The sequence below is a fragment of the Notolabrus celidotus genome, chromosome 5 (assembly GCF_009762535.1).
Source record: "Notolabrus celidotus isolate fNotCel1 chromosome 5, fNotCel1.pri, whole genome shotgun sequence".
NCBI lineage: Eukaryota > Metazoa > Chordata > Actinopteri > Labriformes > Labridae > Notolabrus > Notolabrus celidotus.
The window spans coordinates 22,563,311-22,582,247 of NC_048276.1; positions in this window are offsets into that span (position 1 = coordinate 22,563,311).

Sequence of the window (18,937 nt, forward strand, 5' to 3'; positions counted from 1 at the left end):
TAAATACATCACACTCCCCCCTGTCCGATCAGAACCCTTCACAACCCCTAGACCTTAAGCGGAATTGAATAAAGACGATTAAACGTGTTTTCCATGTAAACCTCAATTTGGAATTACTATTTCCATGTAAACACGAAGGAGAATACTGTAATTCCTAATTATCTAATTCAGAATTATTAATTCGGAATTAAAAAACATCATGTAACCGTGACCTATGTGTCTTATCAGTCAGGCAAACGCACTGAGATGTCCTCACGTGGTGCTCATCCATTTCATTAGGGCACAATTGTCCTGTGTTTATTGTGATAATAAGGCTTCAAGCTGGCTTCTACTTCGCAAACAAAAGGAGTCTGAGCAGAGGCTCATGCTGCTATAGGATGCATAGTCAATTAAAAGAACAGTGAAAACTGTAACATGTCCCTTTAAAAGCTGCTACTTAATTTCCGGCTTCATGATTAACACATAAACTCAGTGTGTGTGTGTAAGACTGAATCAGCACCACTAGAACATCTACGGGAGAGCTTCTTAAATTGTATCCCATTTTACTCAAACTTTATTGACACACTGCTGATGCTTAGTGCTTAATTTTTCCCTTTTTGTGTCTATACATGTTTTCAATTGTGAGAAAAATAAACGTCCTGCAGGTAAAGATCTACTTTCTTTTTCTTAATCACTGGGCGGTTGTGTTTGAAAGATCATACAACAATAAGCAACGCACAGAATGAATCCATTTGACATATTCAGCTGCATCTTCTCCAGTGTGAATATACATGAGAGAGAAGTGAGAAGAGATTATCCTCCAAGCTCTTCAGACAGTTTGGCAGTGAGACGCAGAAGACCGTCCAAAGTCTAATAGAAAGATTTACATTTTTAAAGAGCTGAGCAGAGCAGAGAGTGACAGCCTTCACGACAGGAACTAAAAGTTGAACAGTGACGTAAAATGAAATTGAAACTACTGAGGTAGAAATCCTTTAAGCGGACTCTTAATGCTTCTTTACTCTAACACTCTGTCTATCAGAGGATAGATTTTGAAACACCACTGATAAATCATTAATGGTTTGGCGCCATGAAATCAAATAATGATGATGTTCAGATGCAGTTCAACCCATCCAGACTGCTCAGGTCATCTGGGACAGTTCTGCTTTCTGTCCTCAGAGCCAGAGCTGTTCAGTGTTTGAGCTTCATATCAAGAGCAAACTGCAGGTCCGCGGAAACTCTCAAGGCAGACGACTCACCTGTTCACAGCTGCCTCTTATTCAATTATCTTCATATACTTTTTTAACAATCAAGTTATTGAAAGATCTCTGCATGGTAAGTTCTGTTTTACAAGCACCTTCTTGTATTTTTGCTTTAATGTGTTGTGTGAAGCGCTTTGAATCACTTTGTTGCTGAATGGTTTTCCTTCATTGCCTCTGCCATGACATGTTTTAAGTAGTTATCCTGGCTTTCATGCTGTTAGTAGATCTAACTCATACATTTTAACAAGTCTTCTGTCTACTTTGTACCCACAGCACCTGACAGTGACTTTTATTAACATGAAACTTCTCTGTAATTCCCCATACAGACAGCAGACGGTTACAAACTCACCTCTGCTGCTCTTGTCTCGTTCAACATGCACTACAGCAGGAGATCCACCAAAGCAGGACATAAAACAGTGAGAAAACACATCCTGTCTGTCCATGCTGCACGTTTTAAAAGAGGGAAAATGTTCAGACCTTCACTCTAGACTGGATCAGCTCAGCATCCACGTCCCTGCACGTCGTCCTCTCCTCCTCTGCTTCCTCTGCCTTCGAGCTCAGACGATCTCATCAATGTAGATTTAAAAACACTCTGAGAGGTGTCGCTGTCTTCCACACATGATCACTGAACCCCTGCATGAAGAAACAGAGCTTACAGATGTAGCTGCGTGTCAGAGGAAGCACTCCAGAGCTGTCGCTGTGCTCCGGTGCTCACAGACTGAGATGTGAGAGAAGAAGAGAGGGCAGCTTATTTAGCATTAAACCCTCCCTCTCTCCCAGTTTTACTCTCCTCCTCCTCCTCCTGTTGACGCTCTTCCTCTCTCTGTCACTCTCTTTTCACCTTCTTGCTTCTTCTATTTTGGCTCCCAGCCTTTAACAACACCCTCCTCTTCCTCTTTCTTAGCAGTAATGCCAGTGATTGTCTGTTCGGAGCAGGAGAATTAGAGGCAGCCTTGGCTTGAATCGAGGCATCTGTTGGTGTATTTATGTGGGACTGAGGGAGTCTCTGCTTTGAGGGAAACACCAACCCCTCCTCCTCCTCCTCTGTGAAACAGGCAGCTACTGGCATCTACCAGAGAGTAGCACAGCAAAGGACGAGACAGGGAGATATGGAGAGACGGCATCATTGTATCAGCTACAGTATGTTAAAGAAAGACAAAATAATCCTGAAAACAGACTGAAGATCTCACTCTGTATGTGAAAACAGCCAACAATTTAAAAAAGAGAAAAGCCACCTTCTGTACGTGGGATGCAATTACATTTTTTGACATTGACATATCGCCCCCAAGGTACCATTAAGTGCTGCTTTTCCTCTTTTTGAAAGGTGTGACATTTAGCAGAAGTGCAGAGCTGCTGAGGCTAATCCACCAAACTTCAGCCTAACCTTTTCTAAATGATGGTTTGTGGCCACTCATCATGTGACTCCTCTGTAATTGGAAAAAAATGATGTTACATTGGTTCACTGGAAGAGTTAAAAACCAACAGCAGTGTGTACATTAGTGGACTCTGTGATGAGCTTCAGTGATTAATGGAAAGAAAACTGTGTTGTGCATAATTTGTGCACCTCGGTGAAAGTGAAACCCTGCTAAAGAAATCAGATCCTTTTTTCTTTCTTGTCTTTGTTTGCTGCTTTTGTTCAGCACAGGAGGAGAAATACTCACCGTATGCTGGAGGTATTTTTAACCTTCTCTCTGTAAAGCCTAAATTACGTATTACTTAAACAGCACCTTTTAATTAGTATATTTGCATAATCTTGCAAAGGAAAAGGTCAATGTGCCACAAGATGCTGCCATTTAGCAGACTGAAAAATAAAACAAAATACAGAGATCAATGTCTGAAGATGCTGAACAAGTTTACAAGGCTGTTTTTCGAGTACATAACCGCATTTGTATCATTTCTCATGGACCAAAAGGGACATGTGTAAAGAGTAAACATGCGTTCATGTGTTCAACCCATAGACTGTATAAAATATGGACGTAATATCGGTGACGTCACCCATCTGTTTCTGAAGAGCTGTTTTGAGGCCAATTATCGGTGGCAGCCATATTGCTGCTGTCGAGCCAGTGTGACGTAAAGAGGCAGAGTTTGAGCCTCCTAGCCAACAGCTGCAGTGTTCCTGCAGTCAGCTGTGCCTCTCATTGGAAGACTCATAATTTCAATATCTTCAAAATTGCTGCGTTAGAAAAAAATTCACCCCCCTCACAGTGAGAGGACATCGAGAAATGATCTATCCAGACTACACTCGTCTTTTGTACCAGACTGTAAACATGTTTATTTCTGCTGTAAAGATCGTCTTTTTCCCATTCATGTGTATATGACCTCCGGTACTTCTGGAGCCAGCCTCAAGCGGATCCTCGATGAACTGCAGCTTTTAACACTTCGGCATTGGACTCATATTTTTAGACCGGAGGTTGCCGCTTGGTTCAACCTTAGTTTTACCTGTTTTTATGAAATTAATAGAGAGGCTTTGATACAATTCCTCCAACAGCATGCAATACATAACCAACAGTATTAATGTCTGAAACCGCTGCTGCAGGGTAGGTGTCAGACAAACTGATTGTGACTGCACATTGAGACTTTGTTCACATTTTACAGAGCAGATTGACAGTGAGTGACACTGAACAAAAGCAGGATGAGACTCTGTTGATGCTCCCGTGAGGAACTTCAGGTTTGTTTTTGCACCCCCTGTGGACAGACGTACATCTTAACACTTTTCTTATCAATAGATTCAATGAGATAATATTTTTAAAACTCTTTTACACTGGCCAGGCAGGACCGTCTGATAAAGACCTGTTGTATGAAACTGCATTGAGATTTCTGCATTGAGATCCATAACATAACAAATAACCATAACAAATCAAGAATATAAGGTTAGAGAAAGGCTCCTATGAGATTTTACACACCTGTGAATCTCTCTCTTCATTGCAGTCACACACATATTCTGCACATTTCATGTAGATATCAGACACAAATGATCTTTAGTGGATTAAACTTAATGTTATTACATGTATCGTTGCAATATACTACACATTGCATCTCTTAAATGTTTGTATCCTGCTTTGGGATTTTCAGCTTCCTGTCTTGTCCTTTTAGGGAAACATTTTAAGAAGAATGTAGTTTGAAATCATGTGGATATTTTGTGAAACTTGAACATTACAAACAACTCACAACCTTGGACTGCATCCGAGTGAGTTAATTCCAGTGTATTTTCTTGATAACACTAGCCTCACTCTGGCCTGTCTGCTACATGATCCATTATTCCTCAGAGCTTCATCAAAACGAGACCCGGTGGTGCAGCAGCTGTGGCCTTTCCCAGTCAGAAATGACCTTTAGATTTTGTCCCCCATCAAAGACACTCGAGAGAGTGACTCTGAAAGTGAACAGTTTGGTTTATTTTCCATCAAGTATTGCAAAAAACGAAAAAAAGAAATAATGACAGTGCTGGTATTTCTTAGTTTCTGTCTTGAACTTGAATTTGAGCTTCAATGGTAAAGTGCCCTCAATGCATCAATGCAACAATTTCAAACCCCCAGAAGTTGTTGATTTTGATCTGTGTACCTGTAATGCTACTGGTAAAGATGGTTAAAGCGAGCGAGAGGTCTACGGTCTTATAAGTCCTACGGTATAGGCCATTAGGAAATTTACTTGTTTTGTAATGTGTAGGTATGTTTTAGGCATGTTAAATCTAAAATAAAAATACCTATACAAGTAGTTATGTCTCCTTGTATTAGTTTGTCCACCTGCTATTGACATAATGTGCAAATATAGATATTCGAATGGTTCAAACCTATGGGTTTTTTGTAGAGGGAATATTCAAACCTCATTTTGGAGCAATTTTGAAAGCCCTACTTGTGTGTTAGTGTTTATGTTTCTTCTCACTGTTCCTCCTCCAGTATGCTTATACATTGCACACAGCACTGCAGGAGCTGTATGTTTTAAGCATTAAATAAGCAGGTAAAACCAAATTTCTCTGAAAATGAACACTTGAACATAAATTAGCATGATAAGAAATAACTATAACGACAGAAACCATGTTTGAGATACATTTATTTGATGTATAGTTTCATTTTGAGTAGTGACTCATGTCCTATCTGATAACATGGAAGAGGCAGGCTTTATAGTTTTTACTATAACCAATCAGTAGGGGGAGCTCTAAATGTTTGTGCTTCACTTTTTGGAAGCTGTCATGTCATCCAGCTTTTTTTTCTCAACAGTCCATGAGTTAAACCTAAATGGACTACTGAGCCATAGAGCAGCAGGTGGTCTTTTTGTATTTTAAAACAGTTCAGTTGAAGTGGATTTGTTCCTTTTCAAATTTGAGTGCAGGTGGTTTTCTTGTAGCCTAAGTGTTTTCTTGTTGTGTATGTCCGCACAGTTTTTCCTTGTGAGAGGAACAAGTAGGTCAGAGTGCCGGGGGACCCTGACAGCATTTTGACAGACTTCCAGATCTCCTGGAAGTTGCTCTCCAGAGGGGTGACAGCAATATTTAGGGCAACGCTTCACCCTATTCTCCTATTCGCAACTAATCTCCTTTCTGCTGCTGGTGAAAAAGAGATCTGGGGTCATGAAACATATACTTATTTTTAGATTTCATGTTTTGAATGAAAATAGAGATATATGCTGATTTATGGTGAAACTACAGCAGAGCTTGACATAAATACATGCACAGATACCCATGAAATGAGCAGTCTGTTCTCAATGTGATAACCAGACATACATAATATTATAATGCTCTACCACCAGGATGTAAACGAGCACAGGTGACAGATGGCACCGTGCAGCATGGTGCCTTTTGTTACTAGAAAAAGTTGTTTGTAGGTTTTGACAGGTTAACTCGACCAGAACAATAAAGAACAAGCACAGGTATGTGTACATTAACCTGCAGGTAGGATCACAGGCTTGTGGTGTTAGCATTACACACTAGCTCTTCAAGTGTTAGACACTGAACAAACCAATTTGACATAGTTTACCTGCAGACTCTGTGATCATGTGTTAAGCTGTGTTAAATAAATTATGATACATTTTCAGATCAGAGAATCTAAGTTTTTTCTGACATGTAGAGTAGTCCGCTACTCCAAATTGAAATTCCTATTCAAACAACCAGGACATTGGTCGCTTGAGAACATCCCTTGTATGAGAATCAAGTATTTGACACAGCTTTATAAATAGTTTAGGTACAGTTTAGCTTTTGTATTGCTAAATCAAGTTCTCTCTCTGGGAAGCATCTTCCACCTCGTCTCTGCTGCTGTTACCAGACAACAGACTGCAGACTATAGTTATGGCGGTAAAACAAGCAAAGAAAGAGACAGAGAGAGAGAAAGATTAAGGCAGAGGAAGTTGGGAAAAAAGGGGGGCTCAGTCGGGCTGAATGGTTCAGTATTTTGTCTCAATGGGCGGCCTACAATGTGTGTTAATTCATCCTTCACAAAGAGCCTTGAAGCGAGTCGTTCCCAAACCAGAAAACAAATCACTTCCCCGGCTCACTTGATATTCTGGAGCGGACCCTCAGGTCTTTTTGTTGGGAAATCAGCGCTGGAATAACAAACAGGTTGAAGTTAAAGGTGTGGTTCACTCACACAGAGGTCTGAGCATCTTTCATCCACTTCTCTTAATCTTCATGGAGCTCAACCTCTCCATTCATTAGGTTGTAGTTCCATATGTATTTGATTAATTGTTGTTTTGTGATTACGGTAAATACTCAAATATAAATGATGCCTTTATTTGCTTTTACTGCAGAAGGTGGCAGGCCTTTATATGAAGCAGGCTTTATTTGAGGCAGGTCTTTATATCAAATTATCTCTGTCTGAAAACTATGATTAATCTTACTTTGGTACAAAGTGAGGGCTTGACTTTTCGCAGGATTTCACAGGTCTTATACCTACTAAACCTGTGAAAATGAGCCAAAAAGCATCTAATTGACTAAGGGCCCGATCTAGGGCCTGGTTTGCGTGTGTAAAAACACGTGCAAACTTGATAGCGTGCGCAAAGCTGATGTGCTAACCTGGAGCACCTAGGATTGCATCTGTCAAATGAGCAAAATAGCATGCGCAATCCATTTAGTGTGTTTGCTGTTGTGAATATGCAGAATACATGCAGATTATCAGAACGTGCAAAATACTGGGAGGAGCAGATGCAAATGAAATCACAAACCTGCAACCGTTTATGGTCGGTGTTTTTGCGTCTATAGTTAGCACAGACGATGGAGAGAGAGAATCTTCCATGCTCGTGTCAACATATTTGGACTGTCAGAAATAAAAATAGTAGAGAAATATCATCTATCCAGCAATGCCATTTTTGAGGTCCTTGCAACACTGCATTTTCTTGCGTCTGGATCAATCGAGCGCACCATCACGGTTAGTGCCTGCGTCTCCCAGTGTCCACCCGTGCGTAATGACGTTCATATCCTGTGCTCTCCCCTTCCTCTTCATTCGCCGGTGGCTCAGTTGATGGACCACTGCCACCATATGAACTCCCAACTGTTGCCAGACCAGACACAGCACTGACTGAGTGTCACAGCGGAGGGCGTGCACAACATTGGACCAAGCTCTCATCTCCTGTAATGGCCTGTAACCCATCTGTCTGATTTCTTGTTGCTGCAGCAACTCCCGATCAATGTCATCATAACAATCTAGACGCCTTCAGGGCTCTGCTGAGGTGTTTTCTTGTCTGAGCTGAGTACGGCGGGGATTGTCAGACATCTGATGAAGAATCTTCATTTCAGAAAAAATACTTTTATTTTTTAAGGTCATGACGGACAACTTACAAAAACACTTTTCAAATGAGAAAATCACTTTTTTTTTTTCATTCTCCCAAATCGCGTTTCTTCTGGCAAAACTGAGATGTCTCTGCTGGAGTTCACCAGTGTGTTTATTTCCCTCCTCCACCAAGACCTCCAACTCCATGACTTCAAACTTAATTTTTTTGTTTAAAGCCACTCTGCTCTCCCAAACTATCCATGGTAACAGCCGGTAGCACACGCAAAATTCTCATTTAAGGTTGGTCAGCACCACTTTTGCACCTGTTATCAATACGCAATCATGGTAGATCACCCGCAACACACCCCTAAATAGCACGTGTGATTGTTTTTTTTCCACACGCAATTTAGCGCTTGTTATTTGGGATCTTAGTAGATCAGGCCCTAAGTAAGTGCTAAGGTTTAAAAGCTCCTCAATCTGTGCTTTAGAGCAAATAACGTTTTTGCACCCATGTTGTTGGCAGACATTTAAATGAGCCATTTTGCATTCAGTAAGAATTACATTTTCCCATCTGCTGAGACCTGGGTTAACTGCGCCTCGCTGAACGATGCTGTTTTACCTGCTTTCTTCAAATTTCAGAAGTTAAATCAGAAAACCAGAAAAGCCAAATGGAAGTGTGTCTTCAAAGTATGTTTTTTCTCCCCTCCCTCTTTTATTGCATATTGAGACAACCTATTCGTCCTTATGTTTACCTTAAGCTACCTTGAGCTTGAGATAGGTGCTTGGTTTACAATCACATGAGTATAATTTTTTCTTACTTGAACATGAAAGAATCTGGTTATTTATATTCTTGTTTGTGTGATTGTAACAGTTGCAGGTGTTGATTGTAACCTGCAGGTGTGTCTTGATTTCTCTCCTTCTCAGTCTCTTCTCTACATAATCACACAGAGGAAGTCTTTTAGTGTCGGAAGTCCTCTCATGGTAGCCTTCGTGTTTCTGTTAGAGGAAAATGACTTTTTATTGTCAAAAAATGATGAAGCCCCTCATTGAAGGGGTAATTACACAGATTCAAAAGGTAGTGACGTGAAGAAGTGAAACTCTGGGTAAATGAGATGAACTGCGGGGGGGGAATATGATCATTATTATTATCCTTCAGAGTAAAAGCACATTCACACTGACATTCATATGTTCCTCTTCTTTCATCTTTTGAGCCAAGGCTTGGCCCAAGGTTATTTTATATCGCACTATGAATTATTAATGAACCAAATGGCCTTGCTTCATTATTCAATAACAAGCAGAGCAAGACAACTGTCTGGTCTGTGCTGGTGTGTGTTGGTTTGAGGGCCCTGTAAGACTCCTGTAAGAGCTCAGACAATGAATATTTCACCAAAGAATAAAAAATACATAAATGATGTCTTTTCTTCATACTAGGAAGAATGCATTATATTGAATCTGTAAACTGTAGGTTAGAATTCACGTGGTTACTGTGTGTCCATTCTTTCTTTAACCATGCAGCAGCTGACAACAAAGCAAGTTTTTACACAGCCAGTAAAATTCAGAAACAGAGTTGGGGGTGATTGCTCAGCAGTTTTACACCTACAGGGGATTTATTATGATGATTATGATCAATTACCATAAATACAGAACAAATATAGAAAAGCAAACACTGAGGAGTCCTACACCTGAGAGAACAGATAAGTTCAAATAAACTAAATAAATATAATAGGATATTGTATTAAATATCTAAAATAACGTATCTTAATTTGGTGTCTGAAAAGAGCTTCATCACATTGATAACATAGTTAATACTTATTTTGATCTGTTTAAACACCTGATTTAAATTTCAACCAAGTCAAACTACTCCTGAGAGCACATTTTTCTCTGTAAGCCACTTTAGACATTTCTTTGTTTTTAAATGTGACACTTGTCATTCAAAAGGAGAATATATCTCAGGACACTTCAAATAGCGAGTTAAAAAAATAAAAACAGGAAGGAAAAGGTTGGGAGCTCAAAAATTCTAGCCATGTCTTTTACATAAAGACATGACAGACCGTCTCTGCGCTCGCATCAACATCATAGGAAAAAGAAACTCAAACACGGTAGGATCAGACACCTGCTGTAATGGAATTTTTCTGCCAAGTTTTTTTGTCTGAAGTTCTCAAACAGAGGAAGGGACGCCTTCCGTTGCTTCAGCCGGCGGCTGTCAGGAGCTTGGATGCCTTTTTGTTTCACCAGACCTCAATCAAATCCTTGAATACCAGAGCTTCACCTTCATCCTTTTCCAGAGGAAGTAATGGGCTTTGATTTGAATGGTTTCATCAAACTTTGCTGTATCCTAAAATGGAGGAAGGATCTGTTCAATTAAGTGACTTTTTCCAAGTTGCTACCTCCATTGTTGAATAGTAATGGTGATACAGAAGAGAAGAGAACTGCAGTGCTTGAGAAAGCTTGAGAGAGACAGAAAACATGGGGAAAGTCAGGGATCCTGTCAGGACTGAGAATTGATCTTACGACCAGTGTGAACAGTAGCCTCTGTACACGGGGCGCCCACTCCGCCAACAGATCTTAACTGGTGCCCTCGGTGTGATTGTCATTGCTGTTTGCCAGACAGCAAAGCTATGGCCTTATCTTCACCTCTTTGCCTGTTTCTACATCAGTGAGAAGTAAGCTGGAGTCAACATTTCCAATATGGCTGCTATCTTTCTTTTTCTTCATTATGCCTTCTCATGAGTAATGTCACTGAGATTGTGTTCTTGTTTTGCACTGCCTATGGGCTCTCTGTACACAGATCCAAAGGAGCAGAGGACTCTGGAAGAGCTACAAAGAGTAGGACTGCTAACACACTGGTTAGATTTTCCTGCTCCAGGAAATGATAAATATGCTCATTTACCCAAATGTTGATGAGGCATTTGACCTCCTCACTGCTCCAAGTCAACCCTAATTTGTTGGTAGGTGAAGTGGCTGACATTATTTGGTGTCTTGTTGACAGATTCCCACGATGCAAAGTGTGACCGGTGCACATAGCATTTTCTCTAAGCAGTGGAAAAAGAGGTTGTGAGGAAAAGACAGCACTGTGATGGCTTATGCTTGGTCACGCTTTAAAATATTGCAGCGTGAACAAAACAACCCCTATATGCAACATGAAGTCATTTTTCTAATTAAATCGAACATGCTACAGGTGTAAATGCACCCTAAAAACGTATTTTACATAAAAATGACCAGAGAAATGTGAAAAATGTACAGGATTGTTTTGTGTTTTCATGCATGCTGGGTTTAGCATCATATCTTGATTTGCTTAAGTTTTATGCTTTGTGTAAAAGCGGTTTTTATTGGGCTCTGAACATTTTATTCTTATTAAAGCAATGATTTTAAGATGACCATATGCATGACTCTTTTCCCATCATAAAACATGATTTATTTTCCACCTCTTTTCCTGATTATCTCACATGCTTTACTTTACAGTGGGATTTAAATACACCTAATATAAATTATACACAGAAGCATGATCAATAATGCATGCAAAGAGCAGCGACTTTAAATGTAAAGAATATTTAAGAGAAGAGTTGTCACCGTTTTGCTCAGAGGTCATAAATACTTGATGTTTTGCAGCTTCTCTTGTCTTCTTCACCATAATGGCACAGCTGTTTACTTTAATAAAGCTGTTCCCTGTGGTTGTTTTTCTTTATATCATCAAACTGCTTCAAAATAAACAGAACCTACAACTCTGCAGCAGCACCGTCCTGTACAGTTCATTCACGTCTTTCCTTTGGACACTGTGGGACTTCTGTAACTTTTACAAATATTAAACATTTTTAATGGCACTTGTTTGGAGCTGGATTGAGGAAATGTAATCTCATACATGAGCAAGCAAAGCTTTCAAGCAAAAAGAAAACAACCTTGGTTATGCTCTGTCCATATAGGTGGCTTATAGTAGATGACATTTAATGAGGGAAGAGGCTGCAGAACAGGAGAGATAAAACACCATGAGTTTAATTTCACAAAATTACACAAACAACTCAAGTGTATAAAACATTAGTAACTATCATGCAGATAGAAAGCAGTGTTTGCCTCTGTTCTGTATCATACTTGTGTTATAAGATACAATTCCAAACTGATTACACAAATCCAGCTGTATCTACATTGATTCAGAGTGATCAAATGGAGCATGGCACACTGAAATAAATAAGAGGAAGTACCCCAAATACCACATGGATTAATTTACTCTTCTAACTTGAGGTGATATTTAAAGTTTCTTAATTCAGTATGAAGCTGAAGCAATGAATGCTCTAGTCACCCTTGGATAGATAAAAAGAAAGGAGAGAAGGTGAGTGGAAGAAGAAACCACAATAAGTGTGTTACAGAGGCATGAAGCAATAAAAACAAATGCTTGCTGTGTGTTTTAATAATGTGGTTATAGTTTAATAATAGGTTGGGTTTTGATTTAGTATGCAAATGCGTCAAGTAGGAATGTTCTTCATTTCTATATTTAAAGACACTGTTACAGCAAAAATAAACATGTCTACTGCCTGGTTCAAAAAATAGTAGTATAGATGTGTTTGTGTGTGTGTGTGTGTGTGTGTGTGTGTGTGTGTGTGTGTGTCAGGGGGGTCAGGCTTCTGCGTCGAAGAAAGGCTGGGCAGACCAACGGCATAGGCTGCGGCATTATAGCATAGGCCACAGCATGAGTTTTGGCATTGGCTACAGCGCTGATTCATAGCAGAAGTAGAAACCCTGCTTCCTATTGGATTCATGGCACACACTGTAATACAGCAGTCAGTCCACTGTGGTGTGCATGGGGGAAAAACTGGAGATGGCTCATACCGTTCACATACAAGCTGCGGTTCATAGAGCTGAGTGGTTAGCGAGCGGCACATCACTAGTGTAAAGAATCATAATCAATCTGTCAGTCTTTCCCCTGGAGTTGAATCTGTTTGCCGATCATTAAGAGCCCGTGCAGAAACATGCCACTCTTTATTGCCATAAAACAAAAACACACAAACCACGAAACTCCACCTCCTCTGCAGCCATCCTGCTCCTTAACTGTCTGAAGTTATGCACAAGATGAAAATGTAGATGCAGCACATTAAATCTGAACCTCAGCATTTATTTCCACCTACTCCCACTACATGAGGAGACAAACAACCTTGTGTTTAATAATGAGAGACTGAGCAAGAAGACCTTTCTGTGAGGAGGAGACAGGGGAAATAATGGCAGCAATTAACTGAGCGTTACTCCTCAGTGAGACCTCCTGAGGACCCCCACAGTCATTCCAGCCCTTGCAGTGCCTCCTCCTCTGCCCAAATTGACACTGCTGTTTAGTTTGACATGCTTCATCATTAAAGTGCTTGTTTGAGAACTGTGAACAGAAAGCTGGTTATTGCTAAGAACTGCTCTTCATGCAGTCCTGGATCACTGCTTGAATTGAATATAAAACTGTCTCTTTTTGCCCATTTTAATTTGCTTCATTATCAGTAGAATAGACTGTATTAATAATGGATATAGCAGCCATGATGTAACTTGTTGGTTTATGAAGGGTGAGAGTTCTCAGGTGGAGGGCATGGGGCGGGGTATAGGACCAAGGCAGGTCTGTAGGGTGGCCTATAAAGGCCAATCTGGGGGGCGAGATTATTCAGGAAGGCGGACCTGGTGGGCAAAGACTTCCAAAAGGTTTAGAGAGCACTGGAAATTACGTCTGCTAGGCCATTGACAAGAAACCAGCTGATAGGGAGCCAGGAGCATGAGTCAGTGTTGGGGGTGATCATGAACCAGAGGTTGTTGTTGGCCAAGCCGCCAACCATGGAGCAGTCACTTGTGTTGGCCTGGGAGCCGACAGAGGAAGAAGAGCTGGTGTCGTGTCTTACATGAACTTCATTTTCTTCACAATCTAAATCCTCAAACAGGCCTGGTGGGTCCATTTTTGGTCAGTTCATTTCAGTTATGTAATGTTAAAAAACAAAGATGGAGGACCAAAGATGCAGACTGCTCACAGTTTTATTTAGAAAAAAAAGGAAAAACAAGGAAGCTTACTTACATGTTCATATTTCTCACATTTTAAAATACATGGCATGTAGAGAAACAGTCACAAGGAGGAAAACACCAATACACTAATAAACACCCAGAGGCCAACATCCTCCCCCTGGAGCCTGACTTTGAAAAAGTAGCAGAATCAAACAGATTACTGATACTACAACTGTCCCTCTGTCAATAAATGGGAAGGGGCAGGTGTGTAGTGACCTGGTGACTCGTCTCTCCCTAAAAGTCCAAGTTACCTGAAGAGATATACAAACAATAATGTTAGTTTCACAAAAAGCAACCATTCAATGGTGTTTAGTTCATGAATCCCAAATGCACCCATGGGGGGGGGGGTTGGTCATTTTTTATCTTATTTGATAGGACAGCTGAAGAGAGACAGGGAATGTGGGGAGGAGAGAGTGTGGGAAGACATAGGACTATAGCCTCTGTGTACGCACTTAAACCGCTAGGCCAACGGTGCCCCATGCCTCCATTCTTAAGAGCTGGTTAATCAAAATCCCCCCTCTAGGATGAGGTCATACTCTTTCAAAATCAGTAAATTTGAAGGTATTGTGTTTTTTGTTTTTTTTTGTAGTGACCATATTACCATTTTGAATGGCAGCAATTCTCAATTTGAGGTTACGTTTAGTTTGGCCAACATACATCAGGCTACATGGGCATTTCAAAGGGGTAAATAGCATGGGTAGAGATGCAGTTAATGAATTCTTTCATGTCATATTTCTTTCCTGAATGAGGGTGATGAATTGTCAACATATCATTGGTGTTAGAACAGTGTGCACATCTTCCACATCCATTATTGCTTTATCTGTTCAGATAGCTAATTGATTTAGTTCTTTATTCATAAAACTGGCAACAATATCTTGGGTGTTCCTGCCTCTCCTGGAGCAGCAAGGTCTAGAGCAGTGATTTTCAACCACTGTGCCGTGGAACACTAGTGTGCCGTGACAGATCGTAATTAGTCCAAAAAAGTATTATTCATATACTGCAAATAATTTGTCATGTAGTGTGTCTCTGCCTGCAGTGTAGTGACTGGCGGAGTAATTCAGTACTCGACCATGTACTGACCTGCGCTACCCACCCACTAAATGGCAATAAAGCACACTAATGACCTTGTTAATTTAAGACAATAGAACTAATGATGCGTGTGAGAGGTGTATGTGAAAAGAGGTAGGCGTAAAACAGCAATGGATACATATTCAAAAAGGAAAACTCCAAGCTGGGCCCTGGACTAAATTCTAAGTGCGTAATATGGGGGGTGGAAAAGGCAACTTTTATGAGAAAAACTACAACGTCTGTGAGAGCTCTCAAAGCTAGCAACTCAGTAGCTGATCTCGTAGCCAAATAAAAAAAAGCCCCACACTGTGACAGAGACATTAATACTACCTGCAAAAGCCAGTGTAAATGAGATGCTTTGCCCCGACACAGTTAAAGAAGTAGCCAAAGATCCTCCCTCAGATAAACAGATTCATAAATTGAGAGGGTAAATGTGTCATTTTTTAACACTTTTGGTTGGTGGTGTGACTCCGGATTTTTTTAATGTAAGAAATATTCCTTGGCTCAAAAAAGGTTGAAAAACACTGGTCTAGAGGATGTCAGATGGGATTCTAGTTTAGGTTCTATCATGACTGACTCACTTTTGGAACCAGCCTCCAGTGGCCACTATAGGACCTGCAGACTTTTACATTTATCAGTTGGATTGAATTCTTGACTGAGGACTTTACCAGTTGGCCTCTAAGCAACACAGAGCTGCTCCAAGACAAGACAAAGATATAAAGAAAGAAAAACTGAATTTATTTCTATTTTTTGATTACTTCAAGCAGAACACGAGTAGAGATAAATCCTCCATCACACATGACTGTTCACTTGCTGCCCTAACTTTATAAGATGTTAATCTGCATGGAGAACATGTGTTCCAGCAGGCGCAGCAGCAGCCTGCAATGAATCACTGCGCCTTGATAATTTATGAATATGAGCAAAAAGGGAGGCATGATCATTATGTTTTGACAGCTCACAGAGCTACTATCCACATCACATATATTAGATCAGCCAGGTTAACACCTTCATCTTGGCCCTTTGCCATGACAAATTACAGTGCACAGCCGCAGGGCTTTTCAATAAGGCAGCGAGGATGGGAGTTTTCTGTACGTATAAACAGCATGTGATTATTTCATGAGGCTTGGAAATTCATTGCAATGTTTTCATGAGCTTTTGTTTGAGACTCACAGTTAAGCCCTCACACGGAACAATTTTTACATGGGGACCTTTGATCATTGGTAATAACTCCATAGGACGTCTGTCATTTTAGTCCCATGCCAAATGACCATGTAAGTAAAATCCAAGCTAAAATCACCTACCATGTTTTGGGTTACAGAGGTCCTCTGATAATATTAATCCAGTCTGAATCGTCATCTATGTCCATTTTTTGAAGGTCTTCGTCCTCTGTCTCTAAAGATGATGGAGGGTTGAAGGTTGTAAACAAAGGTTTTGACAGCATTTTGGGTGCAAATTCAGCCAGAGCAGATCTTTTCACATAGAGAGAAAACTAAAATCCATCAAAGATCCAGACTTGGAAGAGCAATTATATGAATGATGTGCTATGTGGCAGGCGGTAAGGCAAAGCAACATTAAAGCAATGCCACCTGCAAAATGTGAAGTGCACTGTGTTGCTTTTTTGAATAGAATTTTATTAAAGTGCAGCGTTTCATTCATTGTTGCTCTGCCACCACTAAATCACTCATGCAGACACTTTCAAATCACTATCTCTGATTATAAAAAAATCAAAGTGGGAAAGCCAGGGGGTGAGTTCAATACAAACTACTTCATTGTGTGGTCGCTAATTAATTTTATATGACATAAAGTTTTAAACTTTTAACAGTATGTTCTAAAGTTTTTTGATGCATGTTCTTTGAGGATGTTTACTGGATGTGGACGTCTTCTTCTTCTTTTTATGAATCTCTGTCAGGCTGTATGCTGCAGAGTGTGTTGCTGCCCTCAAAGACAAGATGGATGTCATGCAGCGCCTCAGCATTTTGAATAAAAAATATCTGTAGATTTGAGTAAATTACAGACTTTGCTCATCCATTACGAATGCACCCCACCAAACACTGATGTCAGGGTTAATTCACAACTTACCAGAGGTCCTACTATTAAGTCATACTAATCCCTGAGGGACATCTTTGAAATCCCTGTGGCTTGTTGCTCATTAGCTTGTTTAAAGTCATCTTTTGAGACGCAGGTTATTTCTGATAGGACAAACATCTGCTGCTGTCGAATGCATAGATCCACATTACTGATGAAAACAGGTTCAGAAATCAGCTTTTTCAGAATTCAACATTTTCCTCCTACAGCATGCATCCCTGCGGGAACATGTTTATCATCTACTGCTCTGTATTTTCTTCACCCTGGTTCTCGATTATCAGGCTTCCTGTAAGTTGTGGGTGCTTTTGGGCCTCCCAGCTCGCCCATATTTGAGATTTCAATAACATCCTCAGCTCATAAATTAGCATGATTCAGCCTCAGTCTTTCTGTCATGTTGATGTGAATGTGTCAGCGTTCTGCCTCTTTTAATATGAAAGAATAATCCATTAAAACAAACTAGCTCAGATGTGTATACATCACCCCTCATTAAAGGCGGTCGTGCTGTGACAGTAATCGCTCTCCTCACTCTGACTTTGAAAGAGAAATCAGTCAAAAGAAGAAGATCCCCAGCAAACAAGCTCACAGATGTGAGGATGCAGCAGGTGTGAGGTGTGACTCTCACACCTTATCCTCAGGAAATCACACAGGAGGAGAACAAATTATAACACTCTACAAGTGGTAAAAAGAAATCTGACAGTTTCTTCAAAGCACTTCACACAGAACAATAAAGCATGGATTGAAATTACGAATCTTTAAAAGTGGGAGCGTTTAAAGTGACGGCTCATGAATCTGTGGTTGTTTTTGTGAGGACTCGGTTTTTTAAAAAAGGCTGAGGAGGTAAACAGGGTTTATTTTAGCAGGTATTTTATTCAGTCTTCAGATGAAAAGGCCTTCCGTCTTGATCCCATTTTGCCCTTTATAGTTTTAGCCAATAAAAAAAGTCACATTTTAGTTTTTCTCTAAACTTTTTCAACTGGCTGATCAGAAACTGGGTTTCATGGTTGTACCAGGGTTAAATCTGCAACATTTCACTCTCTTAACTCTTTTACTTGTGTCATTTCCAGAGTCCTTTCTTTAGTTGGATAATCTAGTTTCTCACAGTACAATGCTGCTGGGCTGTCCCTACTGATACTCTTGATTACAGATTAAAGAGATGTTATAAAGAAGTGATCCTTTTCCAAGTCAAGAAACGAAACAGTCCTTATTTTGACACTATGGCTATACAGCTTTTTCGTAGGCTTCAAATAAAAGTGCAATAATCACACATGTATGTTTATAATGTAAAGGGCTGAATTGCACTTTTGCGGAGACAGGCACACTGTACATACGTTCAGTTCACTATTCTCTAAACTGCCACTGCATCTTTGATGATATAAGATGATCTAAACTGTGGAACATCGGACTAAATATTCTCTTTAACATATCACCAAACTAGAAAAACAAAAATAAAATAGGGTCATTGATGAATGTGATGGAGCGGCACCGTCACTGACTGCGGGCAGTGAGCGCAGGGACACACACACACCAAACTTTCTCTCTCCGTCAGTTACTCATTTCACCCAGTAACTCCAGTATTCCACTGTCCCTCTCCGTTCTGCAGGAGTGCACACCTGTGAGCTCTACTATTTTCTTAAGCATACATTTATACACTATAGGGTTCACTTACCTGCTGTTGAATTTGCGCTCCACCATAGCCGCTAGTATTTGAAATGAGGAAACCAAGCGGAAACCTCCAGTCTCAAAATATGAAGCCCATGTGGAAGTGTTATTAACTGCAATTCATCGAGAATCAGCTTGAGGCTGGCTGCAGAAACACCGGAAACCACATACACA